We start from the raw sequence: 13,397 nt of genomic DNA, 5'->3' as shown, positions 1-13,397 counted from the left end.
AGACATGTGCAAAAGCCAGAAACCTCTGGGCGGTCCTGGGTTAAGCGAGAGCCTCCATTGACAGGGAAATTGATGAAGAGTGATTGGTAGATGTGAGGACTGAGGGGAGGCAACTTGGATGGTGTCCTTAAAGATAGGAGGGTCTGGAGACTCAAGGGGGAGGATTGAGTTTTTGGTCGGTGTGGTTCCTGGGCTCTGAGGAAGCTTGCTCTGAAGGAAGCTGAAGGTGGGGGCCTCTGAGACTGTTTCTCCATTTTGGACACGTGAGTGAAAGGGACTGATCTCTTTTCTTTGCCCCAGCTATCTAAGGGCTTGGGCCTTTTGGCCCAGCCTAAACAGAAGGGGTATTTAAGCCCTATTCCCTTCTCTCCCCTTTCTCTCTCTCTATATATCTCTAATTCCTTTCTTGCTCCTATTGTAATTAAACTCCAAAAAAAGGCTGACGGCTGACTTGAGTTTTTCATTTAGGAATTACATAGCTGATTCCTTGGCGACCTTAAATTAATATATATCAGTCTTTTAAAGTGATTCCCTTGTAACAATATAGATTCTAAATTAACATCCTAGTGTAAACAACTACATAGAAATAGGTTCTGATCAAGGACACAAGTAATACCCAATGGAATTGCACATTGGTTGTGGAAAGAGTGGGTGGAGGGGAGGGAGGGAAATAATGTGATTTTTGTAACCAAGGAATAATGTTCTAAATTTACTAAATAAGTTAATTCAAATGGAAAAAAATGAAAATTAAAACAACTCTGAAGTACCACTTAACATCCATCAGATTCAAAAAGTTGACAAAAAAAGTAAAAACAGTACTAGAAGGCCTATGAAAAAACAGGTAGGTACCTTACTATACAATTCCATGGGGCAGTGAACTGGTCCAAACATTCTGGAAAGTAATTTGGAACTACACTCCAATGAGATCAAAGAAAGAGAAAAATGACTTGCATGTACAAAAATATTTATACCATTTCTCTTCATGGTGGTAAATTATAGAAAGGGGAGGGGATACTATCAATTCAGGAATATCGTAACAAGTAATGGTAGATGAATGTAATGTGATATATTTGTGCTACAAGAAATTATAAAAGAATAAGAGAGATGGGTTCAGGAAAACTTGGTAAGACATATGAATTGATGAAGAATAAAGTGAGCAGAATGAGGGGAACATTGTACAGAGTAATAATATATTGTAATGATAAATAACTGTGAAAGTCTTAGCTACTATAAAAATTAAATTAATAAACAATACTTCAAATATTATATTTTATAAGATTTATTAATCATCACTAGAAGTAACAAAATAAAAAGGTAACAAAATAAAACCACATGCTCATGGCTAATCTATCTGTTCAAACAGTCCCCTCCACCAATGTCCTGATCCAGGAAGGAAAGAGCCCTAGCCATGGAAGACCACCCTATTTATTCTCCTGTCTACATCAGCAGGTAACGACAGGAAGTCAGTGAGCTCCTGGGAAATGTAGTTCAAGGGCACAAGATTTCCAATTACACACAAATGATTCATAATGATTCTGAAGGACTCATGATGAAAAATGCTCTCCACCTTCAGGGAGAGAACTAAGTACAGATTGAAACATATTCTTCACTTCATTTTTTCTTGTATTTTTGGAATATGGTTAATATTGAAGATATGTTGTGGGTATAATATTATTTCCCTTCTTAATGGGTTGGGGAAGGCCTGGAGAAAGGGAGAGAATTTGGACTCAATATAAAGATATCTATGTTCCAAAAATAATAAAATATTCAAAAATGAAGGCAACAAACACAAGAAGGAAGAGAGGCAGAAAGAGAGAAAGAGGAATGAAGGCAAATCAAAGGCACAGGGTAAGGGAAGGGAAATGAAGGGGAGGGAAGAGAAGGGAAAGGAAAGGAAAAAGATTTTGGTAGTATATAAAGCATAATATTTTTTAAAGTTTTTATAAAGATATGAAGCATGTATTTTTATTTTATACAGCTTTTGCCTAAGCCAATTAATATAAGTATAATACATGATGTTTGAGTGTATATGTATGTGTGTATATAAATGTTCATTTTCCTAGGCCTTTAAATACAAAATACTTAAGATTTAATCCTTGTCCCTAAGGACCTAAATCAATCAAAAAGCATTTATTACAAGTCTTCTACATGCCAACACTATATTGGGTTCTAGAGATCCAAAGACAAAAAGGAACAGTCTCTGCCTTCAATGAGTACACATTTTAAAAGGGAATATAATTTACAATCTAGCAATTCCTTAAGCCAAAACTATAACAAAGGTACAGTGTAAATTTAAAGAAGGGGCAATCTGATTCCCCCTGGATTGCATTTTTTTTCACTTTGTATACATATGTGAAAGAGTCCTCAGGGAATGAGTAGGGGAAAAAACAGTTATTGATGAAGATCAAAGACAAAAAAAAAGTGTATCTGATTTCTTGTTCACACCTTTCCTTCAAATAAAAGTTATTTTCCCTTGAAAGTTTCTAAGAATACAGTTTTTAGCACATTTCCTCTTACCACATCCTCACTATTACCCTTAGCTGTGTATATGTTATCCATTTTACTATTAGATTATAAACTTCTTTACATTTTCTACTTTATCTGCCCCTATCTTTGTACTATTAGCACCTAGTACATTTTCCACATAAAAATCACTTAATAAAATTTGTTGCTTTAAACTGAATTGAATTTAATGTAATTGCTTTTGTAAAAAATGTCTTCAAAACTGACTTATTCTTCCTATGTCTATACTCACAAAATGGTTTCACCATGTAGTTTGGTAAATAGTTTCATTGATTCTTTAAATTGATACTTTTATAACTGATATCCTTCCCACACCAACATTTTCTATTTTTGTTTTTAATTGAGACTGTCTGTAAATTTCCCAATGGTGCAATTTGTTGGACCAAATGATTGGTCAATTCAGGTAAACAATTATGAAATACAATAAAATATATAAGCCAAATCTGTTGTGCAGTACAACCTAATTAAAATTCTCCATCATTTTTCTTACCCTCATATTCTGTAATTTTTCTTATCAGTTACCTAGTTTTATATCAGTCATTTTCTACAGCAATTTGTCTACCTTAATATTCTTGTTTGATTATATTCTTCCCCCCCTCCCCCAACTCTGATAACCACCAGGGAAATTAAAAGCAAAGATTTAGCAATAATGTTGCATTACAGGTAAAGAAGGAAAAGTCCTCCTTACTACCAAGCCAAGAAAGGCATAGATTCTCCTAGGAGTCAGAATGATTCTCTTTCTTAGAAATGATGAATGATTTTGAAAACCTAGAGGACAATATTTGGCCCTGTCCACAGAGGTTGTCAGAGCCCAAAGGAACCAAAGGTGTGTGTAGGATTCACTTTAAGTACAGCAAGTGTCCCCAATCCTGACCCTTCCTGAAATGTGCTAACAAGACCCTGGAGAGTTCCCTTGCATTCCATATAGTCATGAAGATATAATTGAACTTCATGGCAATTCCTTGCTTTTAAACATTAATTCCCTCCCGTTTCTGTCTTTGCTCTTCCCATTTAAGAATTTGTGAAGTTCGTGGAATTATGAATATAAAATGTTGTGTCCACAAAATGTGCTAAAAATTTCAATCTGATCGATTCAAACAAATAGTCTTGTTAGCATATTTGTTAGAATTGGATAACAATTTAACTTTAAAAAAAGATTAGTCATGGGGGAGGTGGATGGCTCAGTGGATAGAGAGCCAGACCTATAGAAAGTCAGTCCTGGATTCAAATCTGCCTCTGGAACTTCCTAGCTTGTGACTCTGGGCAAGTTGCTTACCCCAATTGCCTAGCTTTCCTGTTCTTCTGCCTTGAAACTGATATTTTGTATCAATTCTAAGATAAAAGGTAAATGTGTGTAAAATAAGATAAAATAAAAGTTAAGTCTTTATGAACACTTTGATGGTTAAGTGAATTCATGGAAAGGATTGTTAGAGATGGAGGGCTAGAGCTCTCTAACTAATCTCTTTGTCCCAAATTCTTCCCTTACTAAGCTATTTTATATACCATTGTCAAATTGTTCATTCTAATTCACATACTGCTTACTAAAGAAAATGCAGACTCCTTAGCATAAAATTCAAGGTTCTCTATAATCTGACTTCACTCTGATTTTCCACTAATACTCTTTCTTCATGTACTCTTTAATAAAATCAAGTTATATTACATTCATTTTCCAAACTGATAACACAAATAGTCATTGTACCTCTACTTCTGCCATGTTTTATGCTTGGATTGTGTTCTACCACTGCTGTTATTCATAAGTGTTGAAATCCTATTGTATCTGTCAAGATCTATCTCAATTGCTTCCTCTCACATAAAGTCTTCCCTTGTCTCCACAGGTGAAAGGTATCTAGCACTTGAATTATTCCTCTTTTTTTTCCCCAAGCTTTGTTATAGATGTTTATTCTCTACACAGTGATAGATTATATATTTATTGAAGGCAGGGACTGTGTCTTCTTCCATTTTTTTGTATCAAAAGAGCATAGAACAGTACTCTGAATAAAGTGACTAATAAATACATTTGTTTTAAAATTTGTTTAAATTAAACAGAAGTGATTTTCATGATTTTGCACACCTTTATCACATATACTTTCATAGAATTGAATTTACATTGTTTTATGTAAAAGGGAATTATATAGACTTATAGAACCAGAGGAAATTTGAAGAGACAACTCACCATCCCAATGTCAAAGAACACAAATAATCTCAAACAAATGGCAATCTATTCAGTTAACAGATACTTTAGGAGGATAATTCAGAGCTCCATTAGTCTCTGATCTTCACTATTTAGATATTTGTCCTTATTACAAAAAGCAAGTGGACAGCAACTCATAGGTCATTTACATCAGAAGAAAACAATGTTTAAAAGAGTATGTCAGGTTTTGAGCTTTGAATTCTTGCCATTAATGTGTAGGACATTCAGAGGCATAGATCATATACCTCTAACATTTAAATAGCAAAAAGTTGAGTTTGCACATGCCAGCAACTGACTCACAAGAAAAATAGGAAACATATTAGCCAATAATTCTTGCTTTCATTAACAAGAATAATTGGGGCATGACCCTGGACCACAAAAAGCTGACCTCTGAACATTCAATTTGGGGCATGTTGTAGAATTTATTGACCTCTGACCACTTTAATAGCCTTCAGATATGTCTGTCTGCCTCAAATCTCCCTATCTAATCCATCCTCCTTTTATTCACTAAACGATTTTCTTAAAGTACAGGGCTCATTATGCCACACTTCCTATTCAATGAATTCCAGTGGCTTCTTGTTTCCACTAGAATCAAATACAAAATGATCTGTTTGGAATTCTAAACACTTTATAAATTAGAGCCCTCCTATCTTTCCAGTCTTCTTATTCATTATTTCCCAATACTTATTCTTCCATGTTACTGGCTTCCTTTAAGGTACAAATAAAATTCCATATTGTCTTAATTCTAATGATTCCCCTTTTTTATTTTTTATTCATCCTGTATATTGCTTGTATTGTACCTATTTGTTTCCATGCTGTTTCTTCCATTTGATTGTAAGATCCTTGAGGGAAAGAACTGTCTTTTTGCCTCTTTTTTTAATCTCTCAAAATTAGTACAGTGTCATAGAGGGCACAATTGCCAGTTGATTAAATTAATTGATCATGAAAGCAAAATTACAAAACAAATCAATTGGAGCATAGGAGATGAAATCTAGTGAATTAATTATTTCATATATTCATAGAAACATAATCTTCAAGTTACAAGGTAATTTCATGAAGTCTAATATTTTGAGTCCAGTGGGTAGTACAAATTTGGTATATTGTAGACAAAAATTCTCAAACTAAATTTTTCTCTGGTTAGTTTGGCCAATTACATTGCCCTCTTTGATCTCTTCATTATTTCTTCAACTCCCAAAGGTTTAACTATCATCTCTGTGTAGATGACTCCCAGATTAGAAATTAATATAAGATTTCTAGCTAAAATATTATAGATAGATAGATGGATAAATAGATGGATGGATAGATAGATAATAACAGTCTGCGAATATTCAACAGTAGCAGTTGGTGACATAAGAGTGAAGTTCAGGAGAGAAAGGACTAATTATATATGCATATTTGTTTTACATGTGTATATGTATTATCTATGAAGGTGCATATTGTTTATGTATGTGTATATTATATTATTATGAACCAGGGTAAGCCAATTAACCTCTTTCAGCATCAGTTTTCATATCTTTAAAATGCAGATAACCATACAGAGTTGTTATGAGGATAAAATGTGAATTGCTTTGCAAACGTTAAAGTGCTATGTAAATGCTAACTATTATTATTATTATTACCATATAAATATGGGGTGTCAAGAAGCCAATGAACAGTCTTAGTTAACTGTAAACCCAAAACTGTGATAAACTTATATATTTCCATGTTTTAAAGTGAAAAACCATGTTTTTTCTTTACAACAAAACTATAAAACATTACTATTATTTATTTTGCAAATAAGGAAATTGAGTCAGAGAGGTTAGAGACTGTATAGAAACCTCAATTGCCAGAGATAGTACTATAAGTTATATGGGCTATATATGCAGGTATATATTATAAGAGGAAGAGTGTTCTTGATGTCTATGGGGTCAGATCCAAGGCCCTTCTCCATTCTTTTTTTTGGTGTCTTTTTTATGTGGGGGTATAATTAAAATCTTTTCTTGGTTGAAAAAAATACTTTGATTTCAAGTTTTGGCTTTGCCTCTGATTAGTTGTTATAATCTTCAACCCTCAAATTCTTAGTTTACTCATGAAATTTTATATACATACCTACTTATTTACATACCTCATAGAATTCTTGGTAGAATCAAATGAGATAATGTAATCAAAGCATTTGTAATGAAAAGTACTAAGTATGATTTATTTCCTTGGAACTGATAATGAGCATTCAATCAGGCATTCCATTCAATTTAAAAATAACTATCTAGTATTTATATAAAGCTAACTAAATGCCAAGAACTATACTAAGTGCTTTAATAAGTATCCTCTCACTTGATCCAAATATCAGCCTTGGGAAATTGGTGTCATTATTTTCTTGTTATTCAGTAGTTTTCAGTCATGTCCTACTCTCCATGACTCCATTTGAGGTTTTCTTGGCAAAGATACTGAAGTGGTTTGTCATTTCCTTCTCATTTTACAGATGAGGATACTGAGGTAAGTCACATGGCTGGTAAGTATTTGAAATCATGAAAATTAGTTTTCCTGATTCCAAATCTAATGCTTTATCCATTGTACCATCTAACTGCCCTGGTGCTATTATTACTCCCATTTGCAGTTGAGGAAATTGAAGTAAACAGAGGTTAAATGATTTTACCTAAGGTCACATAGCTAGTTACTGTCTGAAGCTGGATTCAAACTCAGGTCTTCATGACTCCAAGCTCAGCAATCTTTCCATTACACCACCTAGCTGCTATCAATGTTTCATGAATTCAGTCAAAAATTTTAGACAGTCATGTTATTATGTTTGCTTAAGATAGCTCATATCTAATGAAATGGTATTAGAACAGAAAATATTGTGATTCCAATGTGTTTTATTCAAAACTAAAAAAGTTCATAAAGTAATTACCTCAGAAATCAGCAGACATTACAAATTAGGGCTTGATTTATTGGTGTTGAATTTCTAACTAAATTAAATGATGGAGAACATGTTCATGATGTACATTACACTTTAAAGTATTTTGAGGACCTTTTTTTTTCCTTCTTACTCTCCAGTTGTTAAATATTTAGCAGTATACCTCCTTTGTGTATGAATGCCTTGAGCTTTAAAATTGTATTGTGTAAACTCCTATTCAGAAAACAAGAGTGGAAGATTTTGACTCCCCCTAACAACAGAAACAGGAAAATGAGGTAAAGAATGAGTTTCTTCCTCAACCAACTTCAAAAGTTTTGATGATATAAGAAATTCAGACAACAGTGTGCTTTTATCTACGCAAATATTGCAGTCATATACTTATTTGTCACTATATGTGATGGAGTAGGAGGCATAGCTCACACTGATGCAGCACTTTAAATTTTATAAGTCTTTTTCTCACAACAGTCTTGTAAGGTTGGAAGCACAAAGTGTATTTCCCTTATTTTGCAGATGAAGAAACTGAAGCTCTTGGAGGCTAATGGACTAGTGAGGAGGAAAAAGGAGTAATGGGTTGTAAGGTAGAGAATCTGGGTCCAGATACTTCTTAACTTCAGTTAAGATTAGTTAAGAAATAACTGGATTGGGCTTCAATTTCTTAATCTATAAACTAAAAGAACTTTATCATCTCTGAGCTTTTGGTCACACAAGTAGAACTGGAACACAGATTTTTTGATTCCCAGTCCAGAGATCTTTACCCAATACTAAAAGAGCAGAGGTGAAATTCTTCTACTCTAATATAAATTTTTGGAGAGCTTCCCTAAGCAGCTTTCTAGTACATGAGTTTCTAGTTCGAGAGTTCAGATAAATGGACATAGGGTCTCATTATGCATGAGGATATGTAGATCAGGAATGAGAAAACAAAATATTGGAAGCATAAACCCAAGGCAATAAAAGGTCAAGGACATTTTATATTCAATCTTGACTTCTTCCCTTCACTGTTAACCTCATTTGAACTCACATTCTCCCCCAAGAAACAAACAAAAACTATGAATTCACCATGTCCTTTATCATCTGTGAAACAAAACTTAGAATTATTTTTTAAGATAATTGCTGCATTCGGTAATGACATTATAGTCACTTACCTTAAAGTATGCTCCAAGAAAGGCAGGATTGTTGCAAAGAGATAACTAAGAGAAGGCTCTTAATCAGATATAGGAAACCAAACTGAAAATTGGAATCACTGAATGTTGGGGCTAGTTTCTATCAATTTTTCTAGTTCTACTAACTAGAAAAGAAGCAGTAAGAGGTAATACATCTAATTGATAATTTAAGTTTGTACCATGATTACTGTTAAAGTAGAGGACACAAAGAGTTGTGGAGGTCTTGGTAAGAGAGCAAGGGAGGGGGGACTCCAGATGGAGTGACTAGGTGAGATGGCAGCAACTTCAGCTTGTGGAGAAATAGCTTATTGCTAATACCTAGATGCCAGTCTGGATTGCTTATTCTCCCCTTGCCAATTTGACCCTCCTTTAAAAACAGGGCACACCATGGATTCCCTAGGGATAGAGAGGAAGGGACTAGGTATCTACCCATCTTAGACTACTGGGAATGTAGGAGGAAATAGACTTAAATAAAGGAGAGAATTTGCATCATGGAAAAAGACCAGCAATCCCTTTTAGAGAGAAAACATAACGTTAGCCTTTGGGGTTTTTGTCTCTAGCCTATAATTAGCAAAAAGGAAGTGTGGCAGGTTTGTTTAATTTAAATGTGTCAACAAAGAACAAAAATAATTTCTAATAACTTAATAGTCCAACACCTTTCTAAAAAGTATCTGATCCTTGGAATCATCATTCCCCCTATTATTCAGGCTTCCAACTTTGAATTCACTTCTGACCCTTTCCTCTACTTCATCCCTTCCCACCTCCACAAAACCACCAATAACATCTAATCACTACACAATTATGTCTTCTACATTCACAATCACATATCTCTAGCAACTGTCTCTTCCTTGATACTTTTGTTTTGGGGGGGAATTTTTGTTATTCATTTATTTAGAATATTTTCCCATGGTTACATGATTCATGATTTTTCCCACCCCTCTTCCCTCCCCCCTCCCAGGGATGACAAGCAATTCCAATGGGTTATATATGTATTATTGTTCAAAATCTATTTACATATTATTTATATTTGCAATAGAGTGATCTTTTAACACTAAAACCCCAATCATACCCCCATCAAACCACATAGTTGATCATATTTTTCTTCTGCATTTCTACTCCTACAGTTCTTTTTCTGGATGTGAATAGCATTTTTTCTCATTAAGTCTCTCTGAATTGTCCTGGATCATTGCATTGCTGCTAGTAGAAAAGTCTATTACATTTGATTGTGCCATATTGTATCAGCCTCTGTGTACAATGTTGTAGAGGTGAAGAGGTGCACCCCTGGGTTTGAGGATACCTTTCTGCAAGAATGCAAGACTCTGAAACTTAGCTTAAAAATAAAAAGAGAAATTTATTAATTTAGAAAGTAATGTTGAGAATGACCAGGAAGATAGTACAGGTGGAACTACAAGATGGAAGGCTGCTCCTTGGGACGACAGCATGGATCGAAAAGCAGTCCCCCAGATGACATCAGTTCTGAGGATTTTATATTCTTTACAACAGATGCTGTGTCATGGTATGGATGAGACTCTAGAGTGGTAAACCCTCAGGCATTCAGTCAGGGGTTTGGTTATCTGACTGGAGTCTGCCTGGAGACATAAGGAATGACCCTCATAAAAGATTCTTTAGTTTTAGGGAAAAGACAGATATCTGGGATGCCACCAGATAGAATCAAGGTGTGGCCTGGAGGTGCATCTCTCTGACCATCCTAAATGTAAAGGAGGATCAAAGGAGGATAATCTTCTCTGGGTTTTATAGGCGTTATTAGGTGTTTGGGGTTAGGAATCAAGAGGACATATGGGAGCAAAGGAATTTCCCTGATAATAGTTTGCCTGAGATTCTGGGGGTACAGTGCCCATGTCATATAATGTTCTCCTGGTTCTGCTTCTTTTATTCTGCATCAGCTCTTGGAGGTCTTTTCAGTTTACATAGATATTCTGCAGTTCATTATTCCTTTCAGCACAATAGTATTCCAGCTACTTTTGTTAACAACTATTCTTGCCTTCAAGAATGGAGTTGGTAGGTAGGTAGGTGGTGGAACAGATAGAATGCCCTGCTTGGAGTCAGAAAGATCTAAATTCAAATCTTGCCTTAGATACTTCATTGGCTATGTGACCCTGGTTTTTAACCTTGTTTGCCTATTTCCTCATCTGTAAAATGAGTTGGAGAAGGAAATGGCAAAACACTCATGTATCTTTGCCAAGAAAACCCCACATGGGGTCATGAAATTCAGACACTATCAGTGAAAATGAGTGAACAAGAATTCTTGCTTACAAACTGTGGCTGAGAAATCATGAGAGCATCATATATTATATAGATCCCATGCAAACATGCTGTCATGCAACCAGGATAAAATACTGATGATTTCTGGGCAACCAGATTTTGCCAAGTTCTTCCACAAGCCTTTATTACTGACAGTATGAAAGGGAATAGTCAGATTGATGAATGTTATATGCTGAATGTTGAATGCACAGACCTCTGTTCTGCTCTTGGAAATTGTCCTAGAGTTCTCAGGCTGCAAACATCTTATATACTCTTCCTCCACTCTTTTTTTTCCCTCCACCCTTTCTAAAGCCACACTGACTCTTGGGTAGTTGATCATCTTTCAGATGAAGTATCAGCCTATTAAGGAGGTCTCTGGCAAGAATACTGCCAGCAAAAACTAAGAGGAAGACACCCCCACACACACTGTGATTGTCACAGGACAATATTTCCTTTATTAAGGTACACATCATATATTTCCTTCCTTCAGATGACTCAGTTCAGATGCTGCCTAGCCCATGGAGTCTTTAATGAATACCTTGTCTCTCCCAGATCATTTGCCCTGTACTAGGCACTTTCTTCTCTTGACCCTTTGGTGAACCAATTCAACATTATACTGTCATCCTCCACTGAATCCTTAACCCTATATTATTTTGCTGATTGCTCCCTATCAAGCATAAGCCTTGGATCACCATTCAACATCTTTGTTCTTACCCATCCATGTGCTGCTGAATGAAGGTAGAAAAAATCATGACAACTGTTCAACTACAAATTTATGTTACATAACCTTACCTGGAGCTGCAATTCTGCTGTACATCCCCCATCTACTCACTATCCTATTCTCCTCAGTGCTTCTACCAAACCTTTTCACTTCCCTTCAAACTTTCCATATTTTCCCATTTCCCCATTCTCTCAGTTAAGAACCTTGCCTCATAATTTACAGAAAAAACTGAGACCATTCACTATGAGCTCCCTCATCTCAAAGGAAAACTTCCTCATCTCATATCACTCAGATGCCTTCTGTGACTCTCTTCCCTCACCCCTGCCACACATAATCCTAAAATAACTTTACTCCTTACCACAGCTAACCCCTCTGCAAAAACATTTTCATTCTATCCTGTCTCATATAACATATTGTCCCTTCTGTCATCCTCCCTCTAACACTAGTTTTCAACCTCTCATTGAAACTTCTCATTTGATCCTTCCATTTCTACTGTCATCATATGTTTCCTATGGTTTTGTGACTAAACTTGAAAAGGCCTTCCATATTAATTTCTCACCGCTCACTCTCTTCTTAATAATCTCTTGAGATTCAGTTTCTGACCTTATTAACTTATCATCACTGCTCTCTCCAAAGTTACCAATGATCTCTAAGGTTCAATGGTATTTTCTCAATTCTCATTCTCTTCAACTTCTGCAGCCTTTAAAACTGCTAATCACCCTCTCCTCCTTGATACTGTCTTCTTTCTTGGTTTTCAAAACAACATTATCTTCTGTTTCTCCTAACTATCTGATCTTCTTAGCCTCCTTTGCTGAATTCTCATCCAGATCACATCTTCTAAACATGGGAGTCTCCCAGTGTTCTGTTCTGGGTCCCCTTCTCTCCTCCTTCTCTTCTACTTTATTTGGTGATCTCCTTTAGCAGTCATGTATTTAATGTCCATTTTAAGATGATGACTGTCAAACTATACTTCTCAACCTCTCTACTAATCTCTAGTCTCACATCTCTAACTACCTTTCACATATCTCAAATTGGATGTCCAGGAGAAATCTTAAATTTAGTTTGTTCAAAATGAATTCTTTACCCCTAAACATTCCTTTCCTCCAAACCATTCTATTACTGTCCTGGACAACAACAGCATCCTCTCTTGAAATTTAGGTGTCATCTTGAACTCCTTATTTTCTCTTATCTCTTACCTTCCTTCCATGTCTAATATGTTGCCAAAGTATGTTCGTTTTGCCTTTGCATTATCTCTCGTTTATGTCCCTATCTCTTTTGACACTGCCACCTCTCTAGTTTAGACTATTATCCTTTGTATGTGGTCTGTTGGAATAGCCTGCTGATGGGTCTGCCTGACCCAAATTTCTCCTCACTGCAATCCACCTTCAGCCATTTAAGTGATTTTCCTAAAACTTGGGCCTGACCATTTCATTGTTCTATTCAATAAGTTCCAGTAAATCAACCTTGTTCCCTCATTCCCCAACACTTTCCAATCTTCTTATACCTTGCTCTCTAATACAAGTTCTTGAATTCACACTGGCCTCCTTTCCACAAATAAGACACTCCCTTTCTATGCTTCAGGTATTTTTATGGTTATCCTCCATGACTACAGTGTTATCATTCCTCATCTCTGTCTGACTTTCCCACCTT

This window comes from Monodelphis domestica, chromosome 2 (assembly GCF_027887165.1).
Source record: "Monodelphis domestica isolate mMonDom1 chromosome 2, mMonDom1.pri, whole genome shotgun sequence".
NCBI classification, from domain to species: domain Eukaryota; kingdom Metazoa; phylum Chordata; class Mammalia; order Didelphimorphia; family Didelphidae; genus Monodelphis; species Monodelphis domestica.
Note: the sequence above shows the minus strand (reverse complement) of the source record.